Source organism: Mixophyes fleayi, chromosome 2 (genome assembly GCF_038048845.1).
Source record: "Mixophyes fleayi isolate aMixFle1 chromosome 2, aMixFle1.hap1, whole genome shotgun sequence".
In the NCBI taxonomy this organism is placed as follows: Eukaryota; Metazoa; Chordata; class Amphibia; order Anura; family Limnodynastidae; genus Mixophyes; species Mixophyes fleayi.
Genome location: NC_134403.1, coordinates 36,645,551 through 36,673,138, shown reverse-complemented (window position 1 = coordinate 36,673,138; position 27,588 = coordinate 36,645,551). Strand labels below are relative to the sequence as shown.

The 27,588-nt window shown below is 41.0% G+C and overlaps 1 long non-coding RNA gene across 1 annotated transcript in view; it reads right to left on the bottom strand.

Moving 5' to 3' along the window:
- LOC142140854 (uncharacterized) overlaps positions 1 to 27,588 on the bottom strand; it is a 68,770-nt gene that overhangs the window by 6,297 nt on the left and 34,885 nt on the right. The window lies entirely within an intron of this gene.

Sequence of the window (27,588 nt, the reverse complement as noted above, 5' to 3'; positions counted from 1 at the left end):
TTTTAATACTATTTATATTATTAACAGGTGTTAATGTATTTAATTTTTTTCTCTGTGTTTTGATGTGATTTTAAATTGCACATATGTATCCTGCAGCGTGTTGTGTCTGTCTGTACGGCATATGGCAAGTGCTGTGTAGGCAGGGCGTACTTATACCCGTATTCAACTGGAAACATTTCTTGAGGTCTGTTTGTACTTGAATAATGGCGTACATGCGCGAAATTTCCGTACGATTTAAAAATCGCAAATTGTGTTCCTCTTTGTATCAAGCCCATTGTGTTCACTGAACGCATTTGCTGCATGATAACATAATAAAGCCCATATTTCATGACACACACCATCCTATCTCATTCTTGCATTATGTCACACGGTGATACTGCTCTTTAGGAGGCCACTACGAAGCAAAGCAACTTCATTAAAGAAAAGCTTTACCTCCGGGTGAAGTATAGAGACCTTTATTTAAAGCCTGCAAATGACACAATAGATAATAAATGGCAAAAAAAGCCATAAATAGTGATGAGATGGAAGATGCTAAAGACTTTCAACATAGACCTCTCCAAAAGACAGCTCCAGAGGAGATAGAGTGATGTGATGAGGAGTCAGCCACGTGCCCTGATAAAGAGTAGGCGCAATAATTGCAAGAGGTATGTAAGCTATATTTTAATATTGACTGAGATGATTACTGATCCCAAGTTATATTTTACATTTTACCCGAACACAAATTAGAAGTATGTAATGGTATTAGAAAAAATAATTACATTTATAATTACAACAAATAATTCAATTTTAAAATATGCCACTTAAAATCAATGAAAGTAGTGATCAACCACATATTCCGCAATAGCATGATGAAGGACAGCTCATATGTCAAATTAAGAATTCTGCCCCACAGAGGAGTTAAGGAAATGAGTGTAAGCTCCATGAATACACTGTATTTAGGCGTATTGGGTATCAAAAGATGGACAAATTCATAGGGAATTTATTAATAATAAAATCATGTCTGTGTGACGCTCCACAGAAATGTTAGGTCACATAGTAGAATTGCTAGTCCCTGGGCGCATAAACAATAATACCATGTAAAAAAGACAGTTTATTTGATAATAGAGTAGCAACTCTCATATATAGCTGTACATATAGCTTATATAGCAAGCATAGGTGGGCAATAAAAAGACCAATTTGCATAAATGATGTTAGTAAAACAGCTGGTAGCTGATCGGGCTAATCGTAAGTGCCCGATCGGTGTGTTTTATGTACAGCTTTATTCTTTTTTACATGGTATTATTGTTTATGCGCCCAGGGACTAGCAATTATTATCACTGTAACCAAGGGTTGAGCCACCCTTTAACCTAACCCTTCCCTTTTCCCCTTTCCCCTCCGGTCCCACGAGGCTGCAGTGTCCACATTCCACACTTATAGGGAGCGCTGTATCACCATCCCTTCCACATAGTAGAATTGGATAGTAAATCAGACAACATGCAAATGTTGATTGAAAAAAGTATCACAGACCACAACCCCCTGGAGGTGGTAAGGTGTACTATATCTTTAAAAAGCTGAGACCAGTCACAACAAATTGTCAGTCTTTTGATAAATCAATCATTCATTGATAATCTTCCATCTACCATCTTCAAGCCAATTTCCCTTGGTTCAGAATATACCACTTCGATGTAAGTTATACTCTGAATCTAATCATTTTTATTTTAAACTGGTTTGCTTGTATATGTTATGTCAATTGTTATTAATTGTTTTTTATATCTGAATGCCTTGTACTTTTGTATATTAAATCTATACATTTAGTAAGTTGCGTGCTTGATACTCTAACGAATCCATTAGCCTTTTAAGAAGAATATAGTTCGACCAAGTTAACACTTTGAATGCCAGTGTGTGATTTGTTGATACATTTGATTAACAAGCTTAGTGTGTGCTTGCATTTACATTTGTGTAACAGTCTGGAGGTGTGAAGAGTTAAACCTTTGTTTGCTGGTGGGGGCCTTGTTAGCCTGTGGTAGCTAGAAGCCTTGTGTGCCAGTATGGGACAGTATATTAAGGTCTTATTGCCCGTATTCACAAAGTGGTGGCGAACCTGAAGTGTATAGGGGTGTGAGAGCGCTGTGTGGGGGCGATTCAGTAGGTCTATAACCTATGAGATAGGTAGAGACTGTGGGCTGTAATCGAGTGTGACCTCATTCAGCAAACACCCCAAAGTCACGGCAGTTGGGAGCGTGTTCATGACAAGGAGGTAGCCCAGTTGCAGGAGCAGATGGAAGCGGGGCAGAGGGAGCTCCTACTTCCAAGATGTAGAAAATTCTTAATATTCGTTATTATCTATAATGCATAATCCCATGCCATTGTTTGCTTAATATACTATATCTATCTATCTATCTATCTATCTATCTATCTATCTATCTATCTATCTATCTATCTAACTATCTATCTACATATATTAGAGATGAGTGCTTCAAATTGGGAGCAATCCTACAGATCCGATTTTTGAGGTCATGATTTGGTTTGTCGCACCAAATTCGGATCTGGGGATGAGGCAAAACCTTATTTCCAGCAAAATGTCAGATCTCGTGAGTTTTGCATTGATATTTGCTACATATATATATATATAATCCTCCCCCCTGTTCTTAGCTGCCAATTTAGATGTGAAAGCATGTGGGTAGGATGTTACTGCAATTCTGTGCTCATAAAGTGACGTGTGGAGGTTTGGACAGGGTGAAAGAGGCAACGTATATTGAAATAGCTGTGATTTTACTATAAAAATTTTAACAGTTTATTTACAGATCAGTCTGCTGGAGTTGTGTGCTGATAAATTGGCTGTGAGAGAGTGAAGGGTAGACAAGCAATGGCTACTGATACAGTCAAAAACGGCGCTGTCCTCTTACACATGTATAACAATGCTAGATAATGGCAAACTATAGCGTCTATGTATAAATATTCTAATTCACACAATATATGAATAAAATTGTCCCAATATAAATCTTGAGTTGTTCTACATGGCAATCTCACAATTTGGGTTCCAAAACGATACAGTTCAGTCACAATAACTCACCAGAAGTGCTGAAGAATGTTGGGTGGACAGCGCCATTTTTGACTATATCTTTCCTTTATTATTTGACCTACTTATTTTGGGGTAATTGGGTAAAACCCCAGAATATAAGGTCATTGGCTGCAGACCTTCAAAGTGCGGTCAACTACTATATCTTATTTTCTTCCAGGTGCAGCCCACCTTCTTCTAACTATCTAAACTATCTATTGATCTTGCTGTCCTTCTAGTGAGCTTTGATTACTGACTCTTTACTCTTTACTTTCCATAACACATGCTTTCTAGCATTGAAAATATTGCCTTTGCCTTTCACCCGCCATTTTTCTTCTGGAAAAGTGAATTGCAAACATTTTCTTTTTTTGCATTATATTCAGTATCGCCAATAGACTCGGAACAGATGTGAAATGCGATTTTCTGTGCAGCTCTTAATAAACGTCTACAATAGCAAGCCTTGATCTGATATATGTCTTTGTATGAAACACTGCCTTTGTAAACTGTGAACCTTCAGAAAATTGCTCATTTTTATACTACCTGAAAGTATATATTTATATAATGGTATTTTCAATCCTGAGAGAAAAATATATTGGGTTAATTTTTAACAGGCAAATGCTTCGTAATATACATACTACCTTTTGCTTCCTTATATACATATGCGCACTGATAAAAAGTGCAAACATTTTCCTGACCTTAATTGGTGTAAAGTAGAGAATAAGTTCTGCGTTCCTATGGGTACTGTCATTTAATAGCTTGTATATATACTTAATTATTACTTTAACTTAGAATTCTTTCATGTATACACAACTACATGCCGAATAATTTTTATGCATTTAGGTTTTCATATAGAGCCACTACTATAGATCCCTAGACTGTGCTCATTCTGTGGGCCCCTTACCTACATGATCCCACAATGAATAATTCATAATTCTCAAACATCCACTATTGACCGCTTACAAATACATACCTCAAGCTGCATATCCTAAGTAATTGTAATAAACAGAAGTAATATCTTCATTAGCCTATAGAGAAAGCTCCTCGCCCCAAGCTCAGTTTATCTTTTTAATGTTATACTTAAGGCACCTACGTTTATGAATAGAGAAGGTATGGGCCCCGTAACTACCCTGGCCCCAGGCTGCTGCCCAAAACAGCCCTATTATAATCCACCACTGAACATAGCAATCCATTGTAAAAGTGAATTCATACCATCCCCATCCTGAAGTAAAAATCCAGATTCTGGAAAAGCTTTTCAACGTTGAAAATGAAGGGCAGAGATAGTCATCTCTCTTAATGCTAATTATTCCAAACTGATTTCTATCCAAGATATTTGTTTCTGGAACTGTGTGCTAAGATCTATTCCAAGGGTAAATTAGATTAAGCTAGTTTAAGATGGCTCAGCATAAGCTAAATTCATTTGGGATATTCTGGATAATTAATGTTCTGTTTGTACTTACAGCACTAGATATGCTCATTTTAATTAGAGATGGTCACTGGCCCCCGTGTTTTGGTTTTGGATTCGGTTTTGGATCTGGATTACCGTCGTGTTTTGGTTTTGGTTTTGGTTTTGCAAAACTGCCATTGCGTGTTTTGGTTTTGGTTTTGGTTTTGTTTGGTTTTGTTTTGCTATTTTTTTGGAAAATCCATGTTTTTGGGCCTAAATTAACCCAATTTAGTGCTCCAACTGTTTTAGAGACAAGTAATCTAATTGTTGAGGTAATAAATCATCCAAAAAAACAGTTTAATTCTTCGTTGGTAGGCCTATTCTACACACAAAACAGATTGTCTTCCTCTCCATCTATGCATATTGGCAATGCAGCCATCGTCTTTGAATGTATATTACACCCTACACTTATAGTTAAATATGTAAAGAAATGGAAAAAGCCAGTTTGGTTTCTGTCTTTTAAGGCCCCCCTCCACTTGTATAAAATACCAAAAAATTCAGCCATTATAGACTGTACAATATTAATTGACATGGAGAAAGACAGTTTGGTTTCTGTCTCTCTAGGCCCCCCTCCACTTGTATAAAATACTAAAAAATTCAGCCATTATAGACTGTACAATATTAATTGACATGGAGAAAGACAGTTTGGTTTCTGTCTCTCTAGGCCCCCCTCCACTTGTATAAAATACAAAAAAATCCAGCCGTTATAGACTGTACAATATTAATTGACATGGAGAAAGCCAGTTTGGTTTCTGTCTCTCTAGGCCCCCCTCCACTTGTATAAAATACTAATAAATTCAGCCGTTATATACTGTACAATATAAATTGAAATGGACAAAGGCAGTTTGGTATCTGTCTGCATCAGATCCTCTCTCCACTAGGAGTAAAATAGAAAACTATTCAGCCGTTATATAATCTAGAATATAAATAGAAATTGAGAAAGGCAATTTGGTATCTGTCTGCATCATAATCATCAACATCATCATTAGCGCCCTCGTCGCCTACACAAATCTCCCCCTCATCCTCTTCTAATTCCAAAGTGGCATCCTCAATTTGGGTATCACCGGCTACACTCGGGCTATTAAGGCACACATCAGCAGAATGCTCACGATTAGACATCCCACTGTTGGATGGACTCTCCACAGGGATTGTTGTCATTTGTGAATCAGAGCAAATATTCTCCTGTAATGCCTCACTGGTATCTTGCAGCTCAGCTTTGACGCGTAACAGTAGTTGTGCACCAATTGTAGCCTGGGTAACTTTTTGGGATCTGCCACTAATAGCCAAAGGTGAAGGCCTCATTCTCTCTTTGCCACTGCGTGTGTAGAATGGCATGCTTGCAATTTTTTTTTTATCGTCACTTAACTTTTGCTCAGTTACACTTCTTTTTCGCTTCAATACAGTAAATTTTTTTTTGGTTTTTGTTTTTTGCACTAATTTGAAAACACTCTGTTGTTTGACATCGCCTTGGCCAGATGACGTACTGGGAACACTAACATCAGGACTGGTGACAGAACCTGGTTGCTCATTTAGATCATATGTGGACTGCTTTGAATCCATTGCGTAGATACTGCTGACAGATATGACTTTTGACAGCCAGAAATATTAATGCACAATTAGAGAGGACACCCCAAAAACACTGAGGAGTGCTAACATTTATTGAGTAGATACTGCTGACAGATATGACTTTTGACAGCCAGAAATATTAATGCACAATTAGAGAGGACACCCCAAAAACACTGAGGAGTGCTTAAAATTATTGAGTAGATACTGCTGACAGATATGACTTTTGACAGCCAGAAATATTAATGCACAATTAGGGAGGACACCCCAAAAACACTGAGGAGTGCTAAAATTTATTGAGTAGATACTGCTGACAGATATGACTTTTGACAGCCAGAAATATTAATGCACAATTAGAGAGGACACCCCAAAAACACTGAGGAGTGCTTAAAATTATTGAGTAGATACTGCTGACAGATATGACTTTTGACAGCCAGAAATATTAATGCACAATTAGGGAGGACACCCCAAAAACACTGAGGAGTGCTAAAATTTATTGAGTAGATACTGCTGACAGATATGACTTTTGACAGCCAGAAATATTAATGCACAATTAGAGAGGACACCCCAAAAACACTGAGGAGTGCTAACATTTATTGAGTAGATACTGCTGACAGATATGACTTTTGACAGCCAGAAATATTAATGCACAATTAGGGAGGACACCCCAAAAACACTGAGGAGTGCTAAAATTTATTGAGTAGATACTGCTGACAGATATGACTTTTGACAGCCAGAAATATTAATGCACAATTAGAGAGGACACCCCAAAAACACTGAGGAGTGCTTAAAATTATTGAGTAGATACTGCTGACAGATATGACTTTTGACAGCCAGAAATATTAATGCACAATTAGAGAGGACACCCCAAAAACACTGAGGAGTGCTTAAAATTATTGAGTAGATACTGCTGACAGATATGACTTTTGACAGCCAGAAATATTAATGCACAATTAGGGAGGACACCCCAAAAACACTGAGGAGTGCTAAAATTTATTGAGTAGATACTGCTGACAGATATGACTTTTGACAGCCAGAAATATTAATGCACAATTAGAGAGGACACCCCAAAAACACTGAGGAGTGCTTAAAATTATTGAGTAGATACTGCTGACAGATATGACTTTTGACAGCCAGAAATATTAATGCACAATTAGGGAGGACACCCCAAAAACACTGAGGAGTGCTAAAATTTATTGAGTAGATACTGCTGACAGATATGACTTTTGACAGCCAGAAATATTAATGCACAATTAGAGAGGACACCCCAAAAACACTGAGGAGTGCTAACATTTATTGAGTAGATACTGCTGACAGATATGACTTTTGACAGCCAGAAATATTAATGCACAATTAGGGAGGACACCCCAAAAACACTGAGGAGTGCTAAAATTTATTGAGTAGATACTGCTGACAGATATGACTTTTGACAGCCAGAAATATTAATGCACAATTAGAGAGGACACCCCAAAAACACTGAGGAGTGCTTAAAATTATTGAGTAGATACTGCTGACAGATATGACTTTTGACAGCCAGAAATATTAATGCACAATTAGGGAGGACACCCCAAAAACACTGAGGAGTGCTAAAATTTATTGAGTAGATACTGCTGACAGATATGACTTTTGACAGCCAGAAATATTAATGCACAATTAGAGAGGACACCCCAAAAACACTGAGGAGTGCTTAAAATTATTGAGTAGATACTGCTGACAGATATGACTTTTGACAGCCAGAAATATTAATGCACAATTAGGGAGGACACCCCAAAAACACTGAGGAGTGCTAAAAATTATTGAGTAGATACTGCTGACAGATATGACTTTTGACAGCCAGAAATATTAATGCACAATTAGGGAGGACACCCCAAAAACACTGAGGAGTGCTAAAATTTATTGAGTAGATACTGCTGACAGATATGACTTTTGACAGCCAGAAATATTAATGCACAATTAGAGAGGACACCCCAAAAACACTGAGGAGTGCTTAAAATTATTGAGTAGATACTGCTGACAGATATGACTTTTGACAGCCAGAAATATTAATGCACAATTAGAGAGGACACCCCAAAAACACTGAGGAGTGCTTAAAATTATTGAGTAGATACTGCTGACAGATATGACTTTTGACAGCCAGAAATATTAATGCACAATTAGAGAGGACACCCCAAAAACACTGAGGAGTGCTAACATTTATTGAGTAGATACTGCTGACAGATATGACTTTTGACAGCCAGAAATATTAATGCACAATTATGGGGGACAACCCAAAAGCGCTGGGGAGTGCCAAATATGAAGAAAAAATAATAAACCTCTATCCTCCTCTCTGCACTAGCGATTTTGGTTAGAGCAATTGCAAGAACAATATTGTATTCTTTCTCTGTCCCTGCTCTAATTAGCCTATGACTACACCCTGCTCTCTCCCTCTGTCAAATGGCGATGGATTGCTGTGGAGGCGTGTATTTATAAAGTTGAAGTATCGCGAGAACCGAGTCCCGAGATCCGACGACGTCACAATGACGTTCGGCCTCGATTTGGATTCGGAATTGGCGGGAGAGTACCGAGCTGCTCAGCTCAGTACTCGGATACCCAAAGTTCGGGTGGGTTCGGTTCTCGGAGAACCGGACCCGCCCATCTCTAATTTTAATACACTTACAAAGCAAAATTCTGTAATTCTGCACATCCCAAGTCATATGTACAGACTAACACGATCAAACCATGGTCCAGCCAACCAAGCCACCATATTCGTGTTCATAGACGCCAACCATGGGAAAACAGCTTTTGCCACATGTAGCACTTTACTTGCCCATTGAGCAACTTTTTTTCCCCTCAAATGTAAAAGAAGCAAAACATTTCATTTAGCTTTAAAAAGTACCAGAGTTGGATGAATCGACTGGGCTTTTTCTAAAAATTTTCTGAATTTGAGAGATTCGGCATTAGTGACTTGTTTCATAAATTGCTACTGATTTGGTCAAAATGAGCAAAATAAATACTGCCCACTGTTGAAACAGACTCATCCCAACACTAATGTCCCCATGTTGTATGAGCAGGAAGTGCAGACTGGAAGAAGATAGCTTGTCCGTAAAGATAAGTGAATGGGAGGTGTCCCTTCCACGAAACATTGGGGGTCCCTTAAAAATGTTTCTATGGGGTCCCCAAATTATTAGTTACAACCCTACCACTGTACATTATCTGTCCCAATTGTGTTGGGACAAGCCCACAGCATCATGAAGAGCCCCAACACTTGTCAACACGGGGCTGGTAGACTCTGGGAGAGGGGCACTCTGTTTTCTGCTCCCTCTCCTTCCTTGAGACATCAGCTCTGCACTGACCAGTCTGGGACTGGTGTTCACTAGCGCTTAATCTCCTGATCTCCCTGTTATAGTGGGAAGAAAGATGTCACTTGATCACTTACAAGTAACTTATGGTATAAATTTATTTAAAGGAAATAGCACAGGGAGCTTACTTATATAATTGCCAATGCACTTATTTTTGATATTGTGTATATTTTGATATAGGAAATCTTTATTTCTGAGACCAGGGGAGAACATTCGTTTTTTCTGTTTTAACGTTGCTAGAGGAAATGCATTATTTCTGATGTATATATTTGATACAATAAGTCTTTGTTTAGAAAGTCTTTTGTATATCTTGGTGTAAGGAAATACCTTGTTTGGGGTTTGTAACTTTTTTGGGGGAATTCTTTTCTTTGGAGGAAATGTGTATTCTGCAACTGTTGGAAGAAAGCACCCATACTAATCTCATGTTGATTAGACCTTTTGATGTGAGTGTCCAATACCCCTTAAGGTAAAGGAAGGGGTAATTATACTTGCTGTCAGATGTCCACGGTAAGATGCAGGAAATCACAGCAAGGTTTTACAACATCACAGATAAGCGTAAATATTGTTAGCTTTGCATTGCATGTAAATCCACGTTTGGATAAACAACTTGCATCCTGATTCTAAAAATAGCCTGTGAGGCTGTGTCTAAAACTGTATAAAAATAGAGCCATTGTAAACTGAAATGCATCATTCTGATGTTCCATCCTTAATCAGTGGAACTGTCCTTGTCAGGACACTGGAGCAAAATAAACATCACTCTCTGCTTCAAGACCCTGCTTGACAACTTCTTCAATATTGCTGTAATCCTGTGACCTACAGATTAGACCCTAAATCTAATTCGTCCTCCGACTGTTTCTGAGGTTTGGACCCAGCTCTCCAGTACCACCGCTCTGCCGGTACCCAGCAGCTCTGACCAGTATGATAGGCCAGGGGGGATCCATCCACTAGCAGCGACAGTTACCCAGGAGGAACGTGGTTCTGGATGCCATAAAGGAGTCCAGTGGTGGCAACAGGCTTCTCCTACTGCTGCAGGAGGGGCGTATTCAGAATAACAAAAAAGTAAGCCCAGATGGTTCCCAGCAACAACAGACAGGGTGGCATAGGTGGTCCAACCTGTCACAAAAGAAAAGAAGGGGGAGGGTGTTCTGTTGCACCAATTGTTGAGAGCTGCAGTAACCTAGGTTCCCATTATAAAGGTATATTTCCTATTACTGACCATGGGATGCAAGCACTAACCTGACAACTGGAAAAAGAAAGAGGAAAGAGGTTCATTCAAAGTGGTACACAAAATGCTCCCTTATTTTAACTATACAGATATTTCTAATATGCAAACATCTAATGAACTTTAACATTTTACTTTTAATATCTTGTATAAAATAATTTTAACATTAAAACCAGCGAAATATAAAAGAAAAAATATTTGTGTATGTGAATAAAGAAAAATATGTATTTAAAATTGCTAGAGAGTGGGAAGTAACCCAGGTTGTCTAGCTGGGGCTGGTTGATCATTTTGGGTGGACACGCTGTTGGTTTAATTTTTGGTTACACGGTGCTCTGTGTCTGCAAAGTGTTTTCTTTCATTAAAATTTTAGGAACTAATCTCATCTCCGCTAGCTCTGAGCTGGTGACAAAATGACATGATCTTGCAGAATGTCCCTGAAAATGCATCCTCTCCACCACTTTATATCACTTCACAAAATCAGGTCTTGGGGTCTTGGGTTCTCAGGGTCTCAGAGAGAGGCCAGTGCTGTTAGGGAATATAGTTGCCATTAAGCGGTGTACTTGGCTTGCAAAAATCTTTAGGTCAGGGCTTCCCAAACCCAGTCATCAGGGCTCCCCAAAAGTGCAGGTTTTCTGAATCACATGTAACATAATTAGGACCACCTGTGGATCTGTTACAATGTGTCAGTCAGTAATGAATACACCTGTGCTCCAGCAAGGAGATATGGAAAACCTGCACTGTTAGGGAGCCCTGAGGACTGGGTTTGGTAAACCCTGCTTTAGCCAGTTGGTACGTGTCATAGTAACAGTGGCCTTTTTCAGCAGGATAATGCACCCTGCCACACAACAAAAAATGTTCAGGAACGGTTTGAGGAATATGACAAAGAATTCAAGCTGTTGACTTGGCCTCCAAATTCCCCAGATCTCAATCCAATAGAGCATCTGTGGGATGTACTGGACAAACAAGTCCGATTCATGGAGGCCTCACCTCGCAACTTACAGGACTTAAAGAAACAGTTGCTAACGTCTTGGTGCCAGACACCACAGGACACCTTCAGTGGTCTTCTACCTAATCCTCAAATAAATTGTTTAAATTGGATTCTTCCACCAATCTTCACAAGGAACAGATAAAACTCGTACAGTTACGAAGGGGTATAAATGATTCATTGGGGTAAGAAGATAATTTGAATCCCAAACTTCCTAACCAGATAATAGTTACCATATTTCCCCATGTATAAGGCGCTCCCATGTATAAGACGCACCTTACTTTTGGCCCCGAAATTTGGAAAAAAAATATTACGGTAGCTGTCAAAAAAGGCAGGGAGAGTGTAATGGCCGGCTGCTCTGATAGTGATCAGAGCAGCCGGGCAGCACACTCTCCCTGCAATCGCTGCCACTGTGCCTCTGTCCCCCTCCTCCTGGATCCCCGCTGACACTCTCTGCCTGTCCCCGCCTGCTGGATCGCGCTGACACTCTGCCTTCTGCATCCCCGCTGACTGTCCCCGCCTGTTGGATCGCGCTGACACTCTGCCTTCTGCATCCCCGCTGCCTGTCCCCGCCTGCTGGATCCCGCTGAAACTCTGCCTTCTGCATCCCCGCTGCCTGTCCCCGTCTGCTGGATCGCGCTGACACTCTGCCTTCTGCATCCCCGCTGCCTGTCCCCGCCTGCTGGATCCCGCTGAAACTCTGCCTTCTGCATCCCCGCTGCCTGTCCCCGTCTGCTGGATCGCGCTGACACTCTGCCTTCTGCATCCCCGCTGCCTGTCCCCGCCTGCTGGATCGCGCTGACACGCTGCCTGTCCCCCTCCTACTGGATCACCCCCCCCTTCCGCTGCCCCTGTAACGCTACTCCTGTATCGCTACCCCTGTATAAGACACACCCAGGTTTTGGACCCAAAATTTTTGGGAAAAAGGTGCGTCTTATACATGGGGAAATACGGTACTTCTGGGTCAGAATGTAGGTAAATTAATAGTGGCTTAATTGCCATAGTAAACCTACTCACTGAACATGGGGAGTCTATGAACTCAAAGACGGACTGTCTAAAAACGTTTACCATTTCCAGTGTGATACATGGGGCTGTAACTCCACGGTACTGTTTAGTAGTAATAAATAAAGTATGTTCTGCTGACAACAGTTCAGCTAAACTACTTGATGGTTATACAAGTAAAAGTATCTTCATCTAAGATCCCAGACAGCAATACTTATTATATACAGACAAATATTCTCTGTACAGCGCTGTGGAATTGGTGCCGCTATATAAATAAACGGTGATGATGATGATGATGACGATGATAATATACTTTGTTGAAAGGAAATCCCAGATAAATATGATATTAGCCCCTTCCCCCAAATAGTGGAACAACTAGGGTTTCTGGCATAGGATTAGATAGACATTGTAGGACACATCTGACCATCATCGATGAACTAGGACCTTCCAAGTGGAATGCAGCATTTATGCAGTAAGGCCCATGATTAGGCACAGAACACACATTTGCCAGAAAATATTTTAGCAGATGGTTCTTTTTTTTACTTTTTTCTAAAGTATAATTGTGTTTTTATGTGGTGACACAAAACTCTGCAGCATCCTACAGTAAGGATGTGGAGTGTAGTACAAAAACATATAACACCATTAGGCAAAATACAAAATAAACAAAGGACATGCAAGAAACATAAATGCAAAAATATAAGAAATTAAACATAATACTGTACTAAGGAAAAATATATATATAACACATAAGAAAACAAACAGAAAATGCAGAAGACATAATACAAGGATGACACAGGTGATTGAGGAAGGAGTGGACAAAAAGACCGGAGGAGAGAGAGCGACCTGCTCATGAGAGCTTACAATCTAATGACGCTTGCATATGTTTGAAGACATTCTCAATATAAACAAACTGTTCTGAGAACAAGTATTTGTGTACCAGCTTCTGGTGCTAATCAGTACTCTCCTACTATTTTAATGGGATGACTTTTCCATGTCTAGGACCATTTTATAAAGAAAGCACATGAATGTTTACCAATAAGACATTGTAAAAACAATGTAAAATTGTGACATGTAAAATGAAAACAACCCCAATGACCCCTATCTGTCAAGATTTATAGAATACATAAATGAGGATAAAACAGACAGTATTACGGGAGAAAACAGGAAAAGTTAATTGGCTTAATTGATTTGAAACAAACATCCGATTCTGATACAGTGCTAGGCAGTGCTTTGAGATGATATTTTTACTTTTGCTTATCGTGTGCACTATAGGAACTCTGCTAAATATTGTACAAAGCAGCTTTTCGGATAGACAAATAATTCAGAACAATGAATGATAAGTGCATCCATTTATGTGTGATGCCATGAAATATGGGTCATTGCACATTAAATTGTACATATTTCATACCTCCCAGCCGTGCCGATTAAGGCGGGACAGTCACAATTTGAGGCCTCTGTTCCGCTATCCCGTCTGGGACAGCTTTGTCTATATTAGAGGGAAAATTGGGAGAGATCATTTCCACTGCTGGTCTCCATAACAGAGTTGCAGGGGACAGGCTTGCAAAGGAGGAGAGAACAGAGCAGCCCATCACTTCATCATCATCATCTATTTATTTATAAAGCACCACTAAATTTGCAGCGCTGTACAGAGAACTCACTCACATCAGTCCCTGCCCCATTGGAGCTTACAGTCTAAATCCCCTAACATACACACACAGACTGAGAGAAACTAAGGCCAATTTAATAGCAGCCAATTAACCTACTAGTATGTTTTTGGAGTGTGGGAGGAAATCGGAGCACCCGGAGGAAACCCATTCAAACACGGGGAGAACATACAAACTCCACACAGATAAGGCCATGGTCGGGAATCAAACTCATGACCCCAGTGCTGTGAGGCAGAAGTGCTAAGCACTGAGCTACCGTGCTGGCGCTTCAGAAGCGCCAGGCATGCCCACGGGGGATGTGGAATGCTCACATCGGTCGTTTCCACATCCCAGTGTGTCTTTGCCACGCCCCGTCCCGCTGCTGGAGAGACAAATGTGGGAGATAGGATATTTGAATATCATAATAAAAGTATTTGTTCTGCAGTGGGTGCAATGCACAACACCTCTACTAGTGAGCAGCACCGCTACAAACATTTGCATCTTAATCAGCTGTGTATAATACATCAGATTTATTAATATGTGATTTGTCTCAAAACATGCACATACATTCCACATTTTCTCATTCATGCCTAGTCCACACCAAAAATAAAGTCAAGGCAAATGGTAACCACGGGCCTGATTTATTAAGGATCTTAACTTAAGAAACTTCTTATTTAAGTCTCCTGGACAAAACCATGTTACAATGCAAGGGGTGCAAACTAGTTTTCTGTTTTGCACATAAGTTAAATACTGACTGTTTTTTCATGTAGCACACAAATATCAACTTTAAATTTCAGTGTACAAATAAGCTTTCAAGTATCTGTGTGCTACATGAAAAAACAGTCAGTATTTAACTTATGTGCAAAACAGAAAACTAATTTGCACCCCTTGCATTGTGACATGGTTTTGTCCAGGAGACTGAAATAAGAAGTTTCTTAAGTTAAGATCCTTATTGAATCAGGCCCCACATGCTGTGATATTGCAGCCGATATCGAGCATCTGGCCTGATATCGTAGAATGTTTCCCTAAATTGCGGGTGTTCAATCATCTTCCAACCTCACTAGTAAACCGCAATAAAGTCAGGGGTATTACGGCCACTGACTTTAGAACTGAATGGCCAGGGCTCGCCAAAACTGGCCCCCAATGTCTATAACCAAAATGAACTAAGGTCTGTCACTCAGATCTTGTGCCAAATAGGAGGACTTGCCCCTGTGCACGCCCTCTGTTAAATGCCAATGCAAGTCATGAATATTATTTTAATGTAATGCAAATTAACCAGCTATTTTTATAGCACTCAGCTGGCTTGAAGAGAAATTGAAATGTTAAAACATATAATTTAGCCTTCCAACTTAAATTGCACTTCTATAATTATAGTCAAGCCCTGTATTTTCCCACAATATTCCATTGATCTTTAATTTTGATACATTATACTATATAAGGTTTTGGTGCCCGTTTAGAAAAAAGCCCACGAGACCGTTTGTTCAGGTTTCTATAACTAATTTGATTTTCTGTATTTCAAAAGTGGATTATCCTTTAAACCCCTAGAAGTTCTTAAATCTTTTCTTGGGGGATGTCATCTGACTGCTATCTGTAAAGATAATTATGTTATGTGCTACAGGAATGAAAATGTAGAGTGTAGGAGTATATGAGAAAATGCAATGCTCAAGGTACTGTGTGCTTGTTACTATAGTGATTACAAATGTATAGATTTTAAACATGTAAGAGGTGGGTTATAGTTAAAGCAATGATACGGTGCCTAGGCTGTACACGATCATTTTATTGTAGTTATAGTTTAATTAAACAAATGCATCACAAATTAATCTCCATGTGTCCTATGAACAATTAATGTCAAAAGAGAAGTATTATTATATTCATAATATATTATGTAGCCCTAAATATAATTAATCGCTTGAAGCTATTTTAAACATAGCACAATTACTATAGCGACCAATGTGATATTATATTTTATTACTATGACTACACTAGACTGCTAAAGGAATACCTGATAGGGTGATAGGGTTTACAACACATGAATACGGTTTTAAATAAGGTTCAATATCTTCAGTGTGTTGAGTAATGTCTTATTATAGCCTGAAGGTGTCAATGTTGGTATAATTATGTATGACTAAAAGCTCTTTATCAGTAACATTGGGACAGATGGGAGGAATGCAAGTGATACTCTGTGCTGCTGTGAGCATTCCTGTGACTACAGGTTGTGCCCACTTTAAAAGCGGGGGGACATCTGAGTGAGCAGGAGGTGACATTAGATTACAATGTGCTCTGTTTTTGCATATGTGTATATAAATAAAATATGAATAATTATTATAGTGCAGTACAGAACGGTACATAATGGGGGGAATTAAATTCTCCCCCGAATTTGCGCGGCATTCAAACTATCACTGTTATTACAGTAGTTTTAACCTGGCTTTCTGCTTGCAGCTCACTGAGCTGAGAGCAAAAAGCCGACGTTGGAACTACCGTAATAACGGTAATAAAGCGCATTATTACCGTAATAACGGTATTAATGCGCAGGCCGTGTTACTTTTACCCGTAACGCGGCCAATTGAATTCCCACCAATATATGTGTTTTAAAAGGAGGTTTATTACATAAAGTACAAACAGGTCTGAGTGACCCAGTGCTTATGTCTGTAGCAGGAAGTTGCAAGATTGGTATTTTTTTAAAGTTCTAAATTATATACAGATGGGGTGAATGTTATTTAGAAGAATGTTGTATCGGGAGCCTGTCAGTAGGATTGCTGCAGTCACTCCACCTCTAGCCGAATTACATTTACATAGGTGCACTGAGGAGAGGGCAGAGGAACTTGGCATTGTCTATCCGTAACAAAAGATAGGCAATGCCAACCAAGCTAATCCTGTTCCTTGCAGATGACCTATGATTGCTTAATACCGTACTGTCTCTAAAATACTGTGATCCCAAACCCACTCTCCTGATCTACTCCTTCTTACATAAGAGTCAATAATGAAATCTGTATGAATGCCTATTGAATTATTATTTTTACTTTGCACATCTAAAAGTAATGATGTGTTTTCTGGTGAGGAGGTTATAAAACTGGAAAATAAACGTTAGGATTTTCTTTCCCTTTCATCGTGTTTTTGAGAGACACTTTATGCAATGGAAGAGCCACGACACAATAAAATTAAATATATAGTTAAATACACTAGTAAACATCGAAACATTAGCCCTCAGCAATATATTACCCTCATTATAATGGGGAGCATATGCAGCCTGTATTCCAAAGTACTAGACACAGCCACATAGTCTATAAACTATGGAGATGGATTTTGAGCTTTATTACACTGTGTTGTAACGACTCTAACTGCAAGGACACTTTAAGGCAGCAGGTGGCAGTGTAACTGAAGTTTGCTATGCATGTGTGATATGGATAGAGTGATAGAAATTAATAGTGCAGGTGCAATAAGTAGCATTGTAAAAAAAATAATAATGTCCATTTATATTCACTTAGTCATACACAGTGAATAAGTAACATTATTATGTAGTGTAAGTAATTAATGCAAAGATGTATATAGCAGAGATGAGCGGTTTGGATTCAAGGGAAGTCCAGGGGGGGGGCTGGCAAATTTTAGCCCAAGGGGCAAGAATTGACTGGGCAGCCTATTAGTAACATTTTAGAAGACAAAAAAAATGCAGGTGGCCCAGTGATCCAGCCCAAGGTAGCCCACTATGGGACCAGCCTGGGGGGCAGATGCCCCCGCTGTCCCGCAGCCCAGGTAGCCCCTGGAGAAGTCCAACAGATCCAAATTTTGGGGTATCAAGACGAACCAAGTAATGACTCGGTCTCTTGCACCAAATTTGGATCTGAAAACAAGGTAAAATGTCACTTCCAGTAAAATGTCAGATCTCGCAATTTTTTAATGGATACATTCTATATATATATATATATATATATATATATATATATATATAGCCCTCTCTCCTGTTCTCAGCTCTCATTTTAGAATTGACAGCCTGCGCTGCAATTCTGTACTGATAAAGTGGCTTGTAGAGGGCTGGACGGGCTGAAAGAGGCAAAGTACACTATATGGACAAAAGTATTTGACCACACCTGTTAATTTTTGATTTGAGGTGTTTCAATCAGACCCGTTGTCAGAGGTATATAAAATCAAGACCTTGCGATGCAGTCTCCATTTGCAAACATTTGTGATACAAAATGGGTCATTCTGAAGGGCTCAGTGACTTCAAGCGTGGTATACTGAGATAGGATGCGTGGTACTGTGATAGGATGCCACCTTTGTAATAAGACGGTTCCTGAAATTTCATTCCTGCTGGTTATTTCATGGTCAAATATTAGTGATATTATTAGAAAGTGGAAGTGTTTAGGAACAAAAGCAACTCAGCCACGAAGCAGAAGTGAAATCACAGAGTGGGGTCAACGACTGCTGAAGTGCATGGGGCATAAAAGTCGCCAACGTTCTGCTGATTCCATAGCTAAAGAGTCCTGAACTTCCACTGGCATTAATGTAAGCATAAAAACTGTGCGGCAGGAGCTCAATGGAATGGGTTTCCATGGCCTAGCAGCTTCATGCAAGCCTCATATCGCATCACTATGATCAATGCCAAGCATTGGATGGAGTGATGTAAGGCACACCAACACTGGCCTGTGGAGCAGTGGAAACGTGTTCTGTGGAGTGATGAATCACACTTCTCTGTTTGGCAGTCAGATGGGCGAGTCTGGGTTTGGCAGATGCCAGTGGAATGTTTGGTGGAATAGGGATAATGGTATGGGGCTGTTTTTCAGGGTTTGGGCTAGACCACTTATCTCCAGTGAAGGACAATCTTAATGCTTCAGCATACCAAGTAATCTTGGACAATGCTATGCTTCCAACTTTGTGGCAACAGTTTGGGGAAGGCCCTTTTCAATTCCAACATAACTGTGCCCCAGTGCACAAAGCAAGGACTACAAAGACATGGTTTAATGAGTTCGGAGTGGAAGAACTTGACTGGCCCGCACAGAGCCCTGACCTCAACCCCATCGAACACCTTTGGGATGAACTGGAACAGAGATTGCGAGCCAGACCTTCTCAGCCTGTTGGAAACGTGTGCTGATAAATTGGTAGCGAGAGAGTGAAGAGTAGACAATCACTGGGATAAATTGGTAGCGAGAGAGTAGACAATCACTGGCTACTGTTAGTAATAGTGTATTAGTAAACTAATAAGGAGAGGACAAAAATATTTTTTCTTGCTTTTAAGATCCAAGTAGTTTCAATTGGGATATAGTTGTGCAAGGGTCATTATCAGTGACATCTGAACTATTTAGTGGACATAAAACAGCATGCTGTTTGACTGTGAGCAGCACACCCAAATATATACATATACAGTATAAATACTTTTGCTTTTAAAATCCCAAGTGTTTAAATCTGAAAGTAATTTTGTGAAGGGCAGTTTCATGTCTGTACTAGTAAGTGGCCAAAAGCCTGGGAACTGTGTGCTACCACTACTATGCCGAAGGGATGAGGAGGACGATGCTACAGGCACTGCTGCTACTGAAAATATGTACTAATAATGAGGAGGTTGATGATGAAGGTGTTGTGAAATTTTGTATGGAGGCTACCCTATAATTACAGTGTCAGAGTCTGAAATATCACTCACATGTAGCAGTCATGGACATCCTTAGAATCTGCTGAGGATTCTGTGAATGCCCAATCTGTTCTTCAGCCTCAGTGTTCCTTTCATACACTGATGTGTCTGTTTTGGAGGTGACAGACCCAGGGCCGGTGCTAGGGACCATGGCGCCCTAGGCATTTTGAAAAAATTGGCGCCCCTCCCCCCCCCCCCCCCCCCCCCCCCCGCAAAAATCGGCACCGCCCCCCCCCCCCCTCCCGCAAAAACGGCACCCTCCTCCCTCCTCACCCGGTCTTTCCTTATCTCACCACCGCCGCCTCTCTGCTCCGTCTCCTCCCCTCCACTCACTGACACTAGTGAGTAGAAGGGAGGAGACAGAGCAGAGAGGCGGTGGTGGTGAGCAATAGCCTCTTCCCCCCTCCCCCGTGCATCTGAATGCAGTGCGGCGGCCGTGACAGGTATGGTCAGCGGTCGCCACACAGTTTTAAACTAATTTTCATTCTGGAGGGCGCCCCCCAGGCTCCCTCCAGAGCCCGGCGCCCTAGGCAAGTGCCTAACCTTGCCTAATGGGAGCACCGGGCCTGGACAGACCTACACTCAGAGCGAGAAGGTGGTGCAGGGGAAGTTACAGAAGATGCGTTAGCATGTTGGGCACTCGCTTTTGCAATGGGTAATCTAGAATGTGTCAGAGGAGTAGCAGGACCACTTCTAGGAAAACGTGGCCATGGTCTGAACCTTTTCTTACCACTGCATGTGATGTATGGAATGTTAGCTATTTTCATTTTTTTAGACAAATCGACACATTCATCAGTAACTTTTATCTTAATACTTACATTTTCTGTGCAATTGACAAATGTTTGGATTTGGAGCGCCCTTTCTTGCACCTTCTTCCCACATGATCTTTTCTACTTTGAGAGGTTGATAAAGTATTTCTACGGACATTACTAGTACTTGTATGGTCCTAATCTGTAGACAGATCCATGATTGACAACAGGAGCAAAGCTACTTGAAGCTGGTGCTACTTGCAACTGCCACCACAACACGTGAACGCAAAATGAGACATAACGCTCTGTCTTTTGGCTGCTTACTAGATGGGATAATGCTCCTCACACAATTGCCATCACAGTCAAACACTTGGATATTAAAATCCAGAAATATTTTTTTGGGGGGGAGGGGCTGATCAAAGTGAAAAAAGGCACGTTGCCCTCTGTTTTGCTGGTTTCACTAAAAAGAATACCAGTGTCAATCTGTTAGAAAAACTCAGTAATGTTATAGCAACATGACTCAACCCAGTAAGACTCTCCGAAGGATTCCTCATTGCCGATAAGGGAGCAAACATATAGGGCCTAATTCATCAAAACACATATCTGCCGATTTTGAGCGTATTGTGCACAAAATCATTCACGTGCAGCCACGTCCAAATCAAGCTTTGAGCGCCTCAAAGAGTTTCTGCCGTATCTCTTGCTCCAGGTAAAGGACTAGTCTAAGTCCTGATCAGTAATGATGGCAGTCTCGTATGCATGCTGTAACATGTGTTTGCAATCAGGAGCAACTGTAAAACTATATTTTATGTTCAGTAGACATTAAAAACATAATAAATGTATTTCATAAAAAAAATAAATTGTTTAACTGTTTTATCATCAGTGCCTATATTATTAACAGGTGACATTAATTCAATATTTTTTTCCTGTGAGTTGCTTTGCAAATTTATGATCCACATTGGTACTGGATGTATCCTGCAGTGTCCTGTGTAGTAGAGCACAACAGACCTGCTCCCTATTTCAACCGCACGATCTTGAGATCCGCAACTTGATGAATTTGGGAGTGCGCAGAGCCGAAATACGTGCATGTAATACTAAACGTGGGTTGTGCTCACAATGAGTGCCTTGAAGAATCAGGCCCACTGTGTGCATTACGACTGGGTCAATTCCAATGTGTATCATGCTTGCACACAAAACATGGTTGTTCAGAATTTCTTTAAAAAAAAGAGAGGTCAGAGTAGGAGTCGCTGTCTGTGGGCTGTAAAATTTCTGGGCATTTTCGGCATTCAGCGACCTCATGTAAGTCATTGCCGCAGCTAAAAAAAAAGACCTACCGGGCCACCAACTGAAACAAGACGGTATGTGGTTAGTGGCTTAGACATTCATTTAGTCGTTATTTAGAAAGTTGACAACATTAGGTTAACAATTCAAGTGGCGAACAGTATCATCAGGTCAACAGTTAGGTTTAAAATTCACATGGTCGACAGTATTATTAGGTAGACAATATAAATGTAGACAGTATTATTTGGTTAGTGTTAAGGTTATAGATAGAGTTAGGGATAGGGTAGGGATAGAGTTAGGGATAGGGTAGAGAGAGGTTTAGGTATAGGGTTAGGGATACGGTAGGGTTAGGGCTAGGTATAGGTTTAGGGATAGGGATAGGGTAGGGATAGCGTATGGATAGGGTTAGGTATATGGTTAGGGATAGGGTATGGATAGGGTTAGGTATATGGTTAGGGATAGGGTAGGGATATGATTAGGCATATGGTTAGGGATAGGGATAGGGATAGGGCTAGGTATAGGTTTAGGGATAGGGTAGGGATAGGGTATGGATAGGGTTAGGTATATGGTTAGGGATAGGGTAGGGATAGGGTTAGGCATATGGTTAGGGATAGGAATAGGATTAGGTATAGGGTTAGGGATAGGGTTAGGTATAGAGTTAGAGATAGGGATAGGGTTAGGTATAGGGTTAGGGATAGGGTAGGGGTAGGGTTAGGTATAGAGTTAGGGATAGGGTAGGGATAGGATTAGGTATAGGGTTAGGGATAGGGATAGGGTAGGGATAGGATTAGGTATAGGGTTAGGGATAGGGATAGGGTAGGGATAGGAAGGGATAGGGTTAGGTAAAGGGTTAGGGATATGGATAGGGTAAGGATAGGGTTAGGTATAGAGTTAGGGATAGTGATAGGGTAGGGATAGGTTTAGGTATAGGGTGAGGAATAGGGATAGGGTTAGGGATTTTATTGTCAATATAAAATTACTGTCTACATTTGAGTTGTTCAACCCTGTCTATAATTTGGTGTCGACCATATAGATGTTGATCATGCCACTATCGGATATATATGTATCACACCCAGCAAGAGGTAGTTAGGAGGTGGAATTCCACACTCTATATGCTGCTGCGATTTTCTCAAACCATTTCAGTTGTGGGGTGGCCTCCCCTGGGATATCATCTTTTCTAAAATTACCAGTGCTCTTCCTTTATGTTATAAAGACGCCCTTTACTTTATTAAACTGCCTCTGCTGTACCACTATGTTTCATAGGGATGATACATTTTACTAACCTGCCATGTATTTGTGCCCCTGCTCTGTCACTAACGCTAACCAGCCAACTCGCTGCAGCCTTTGACCAAAATTGGTGAAAATTTTGAAAGTTGTGAAGAGATCATTAGAAAATAGACTGTAAATGACTGTAAATTAAAGTTATTGCTATAAATACTAATGTAGTAACAAAAACAGCTCAGGCTCACATGATGTGAAGATACCGGGTTTATCTGGCCCAGTGCTACCCAGTACCTTCTAGGATTCGTATGGTCACTCAGGCAAAATGCAGTTATAAAAATACAACAGTATATTTATTGTTATACAAACAACACTAGAATATTATATACACACAGTAAATAAATGCCAGTCAGATTTACCACATCATCTGTCCCTTACCCCAATAACTTAAGGAGATATAGTCACCTGCTGTCCAGACTTCATGACCCATGGATCCCTCTCAGCTGCATATATAGACTTGAGTTAGAAAACGACAATTCAAAACTCCATCTTGCACCTTCCTGAATGAAATCCAAGCATGAGCACCCCTCCCCCCTGGAGTTGTTCCTTATATATCACAGGTCTAATTTCCACAGTCTTTCCCTTCCCTGGGCAAACCCCTGCGTCTATTCTACTTAACCATTGGTCAGTGCTGGACTAAAGGGGGGGGGGGGTTGGACAGGGGAGTGAAGATGAGCTGTCCTTTCAGAGAACCTCCCCTGTTAGATGGCCTGTCTTGACTAGCCTGGTGAGAACAATGGCCACTAATTAGTTTTCCTACTCAGGCACATGGCAACCTGATCCCTACCCATAATCCCCCTGGCTTTACTTTAAATACAATGAATAGCAACCTTACTTCAAGTTATCAATATACAATAAACAATATACATATGTACACTGAACTACAATGTCCCCTTAGCCACATGTTATTGGACAATGCAGTTATAGTCTGGTGAGCTGGGGAAACAAAAGAAGGCTATAAAAAGTATTTGCTATAATTCACATATCACACTCGTTTTGTCACATTCCTCCCCTACTTTTTTTAGCCCTTGTTTCCCAGTGGCTCCCTAGCCCCAAGTAATCATTTCTTACAAGTCCAAAGTTTCTGGCCTGCTGTGGTTTCTCCTGGGTCTGATGGTAAGGTAGATAGCAGTACACAGTTCCTCTTTCTCCCACCAGGGTCCCATGGCTGCAGGCATATCTTCCCACCCAGCTGGAGTGGGGGTTTATGCTGTCCTGTGTCATAAGATGAGTCAACAATAAAACTGGGCCACTCCGGTGCACACATCCATGGTAGGAGAGTTGTAGTCCACCATCCCTTGGGTGCCTTGTCCACCCTTAATTGCCCAACTGAAAATAGTCCCTTGGCCTGTCCTTTGTTTCTGGAGGCCATGCTCCCCCTCCCCCACATATCCGAGGGAAAACTGCCAAGTGGCAGGAAAACTTTCTGGCACCTTGTCCGTTTGTTTCTGGCAAAGATCCAATCCCCCCTCCCCCAAACACTCAAGAGACAACTGCCCAGTGGCAGGCAAGCGTGGGGGCTCCATTAATTCTTTGCTTATGGGGAATCCTCTGTCCCCCTCCCAAACCACATGTGGGTGCCCCTGTAAGTATGTTGGTGTGCATCTCCCCTCCCCTGCTACCACATCCAACTGTTGCACTACTTCCCTCGCCTCTGGCGCATCGGGGTAGTGTGAATCCTCATTGGACACAGACTTGTCCTCCTGGCAGCAAAACAAAGTGGATGGTCCAGTGCAGGCCTCTGGTATTGGGTCCTGGATTCCCAGATTTGGAGCTGGAGTGCGATGCATCAAAGCTGGTGGGGCTGGTGAATCTTGCTGTACTGGTGCCCTCTCAGACACCCACTCAGTCAACATCTCCTTATCTGCCAATTCTGCATAGGGGAAGGCATAAGTGTAATTTTCCCAGGGCCCCATGGTAGTGGCCTCTGACATGACAATTCCTTTATCCTCTCCCATTAATTCTGTCCTACAGTCTGTAAACATGATTTCTGCTGAGATCATATGTTGCGCAAGTTTATGATTCTCTACTGTCACAATTGGGTAAAGCTGTACATCACTTGCCCCGGAGAGCACACATGCGGTATCCTGCGTTACTTCATTAAACAAATTCTTTTCAGGCACAACAGGGATGGATAACTGGTCTTTTCTGTAATTCTGTTCTAACTCAGACACAGTCTCAGGTTCCAATAACACTGGCAAATTATCAGAAGATGCTGCTACATGGTACTTACTTGGTAGCTCTTTTCGATCCAAGTCACCAAATGGGAGAATTTCTCCTAATCCTTTCTGAGTAGTCGGAGGTACAACATCCTCACCAAGCAGTTCTTCTCCAGTCTCCCCCAAGATAGTAGCTTGGGCAACTGTATTTAATCCACTGGGATGGACCTCCCCCTGATTAACAGACTGAGCAGCCATCTTTTTAGAGTGTGACAAAAGATATTCCAATTGGCATTTTTCAGTATTCACTCGATAGCACTGATCCTGCCACATTTCAGTGTCTGTAAATCCTTGCCGCCATACCTCATCCTCTGCTTCTTCGAAACTCTGTTGCAGACATTGCATTTGTTCCCAGAGAGGTATGTGGGGACCTAAAGTGAGCATCCATTTTCTATAAACACTAAAGGCATTGATGGGATTCTCCTGATCTTTTAACAAACGTTTCAGGATATCCATGTGCGTGCAGTACAGGTAAGGTACACCCCGGATCTGGCATTCCACTATCAGCTCCTCCATACTCATTGTCTCTAGTGGATCTGTAGAATCTGCTAATGGGACAGATTCTATTAATACATTTGCAGGGGATTCATCAGGCATGTCCCTGTGCTGTAATAGTCCATTTACGTCTTGTTTGTATTGCTGATTATTGTTGTATCTGGATTCTCCCTTGGCCAGATTCTGCATAATACAAATAACTTCATGTGTAAAATCATCCCATGCTGGTTCATCCCGAAAATTACAGGCACTTGCCTCCTCTTTCAACATTAGGAACACATCCAACAGGTTCTCCAATTTCTCCTGTAGACTGGCTCCTTCCCACATAATAATCTTTGGGCACTCCTCATCCCAATAATCCAAAATGTGCTGCATTGTGGTGGGGTGGTGCAACACATCCATATCCCCATCCTGCAGACACTGCCACAGTCCTTCATCCCAGTACGCCTTTCTCCTGGGTGTACTGGACTGCTTCATCCCTTCCTTTGGGAACTTTTGCAACACTGGGCTGTGACCTGCTCTCTTGTTCCTAGAGCTCACACCCATTTTACTTCCAGGGATCACCTCACTGTGATTTCCTCTCTTTGAGACACGGTTCCATCTTCCGCTCTCCTCTGGCGGGGTGCGCTTCCCCTTATCAAATCGGCACTTAGACGGCATCTTCCCTCGCCTAAAGCCCACAACGCTTTTCGTGACACTTTCTACCTTAAAGCCTTTAGGAGTAAGTTCAGGATAATGTGGTAACTGGTTTCTAGTGCTAACTGCTTTGCAGAGCCCTGGAATGTATCACGATACAGTTCCCCTGCAGCTCTACCCAGATAGGACCTGGGACTGAGTGACCCCACTGCTTGCCACCAAAAATGTGAAGATACCGGGTTTATCTGGCCCAGTGCTACCCAGTACCTTCTAGGATTCGTATGGTCACTCAGGCAAAATGCAGTTATAAAAATACAACAGTATATTTATTGTTATACAAACAACACTAGAATATTATATACACACAGTAAATAAATGCCAGTCAGATTTACTTCAAGTTATCAATATACAATAAACAATATACATATGTACACTGAACTACAATGTCCCCTTAGCCACATGTTATTGGACAATGCAGTTATAGTCTGGTGAGCTGGGGAAACAAAAGAAGGCTATAAAAAGTATTTGCTATAATTCACATATCACACTCGTTTTGTCACACATGATTTTACCTGTTTTTCCCAATTTTTAATGAAATCCAGATCCAAAAACCAAACATATTACGCAGCACTGTATAAATTTATAATAATGCCTAAAAAACCTTGCTTGTGAATAGCATGCAATAAATACAGTTGAAATACAGTATGTATTATGTATGTGATTACTGAAAACATTTTCAGTAGCCCCCCCAAGGTCCATTCTGACTTACCAGGGGACATTCTAATAAAAATAATAAAAGATCAAAAAAGTAAAGCAAAGTTAAAAGAAATGTAGAAAAGAAAAGAAAAGTTGAAAAACACACACTTCAACTCTAAATTACATATTGGCCAGCATCTCATTTCTGCACTTCCAACACCGTCTTTACGTCAATACCATACTTACCTTCTTTCTTCAGCTCCCTTCCGGGAGCCAGCCAGTGGAGGTGGGCGTGAGGGGGCAAGGCGGCCAAAATCGCGTAATTTCGGCCCCACCCCCTGTGACGTCATGACGCAAAACGCCGCGATTCATCGGGAATCGCG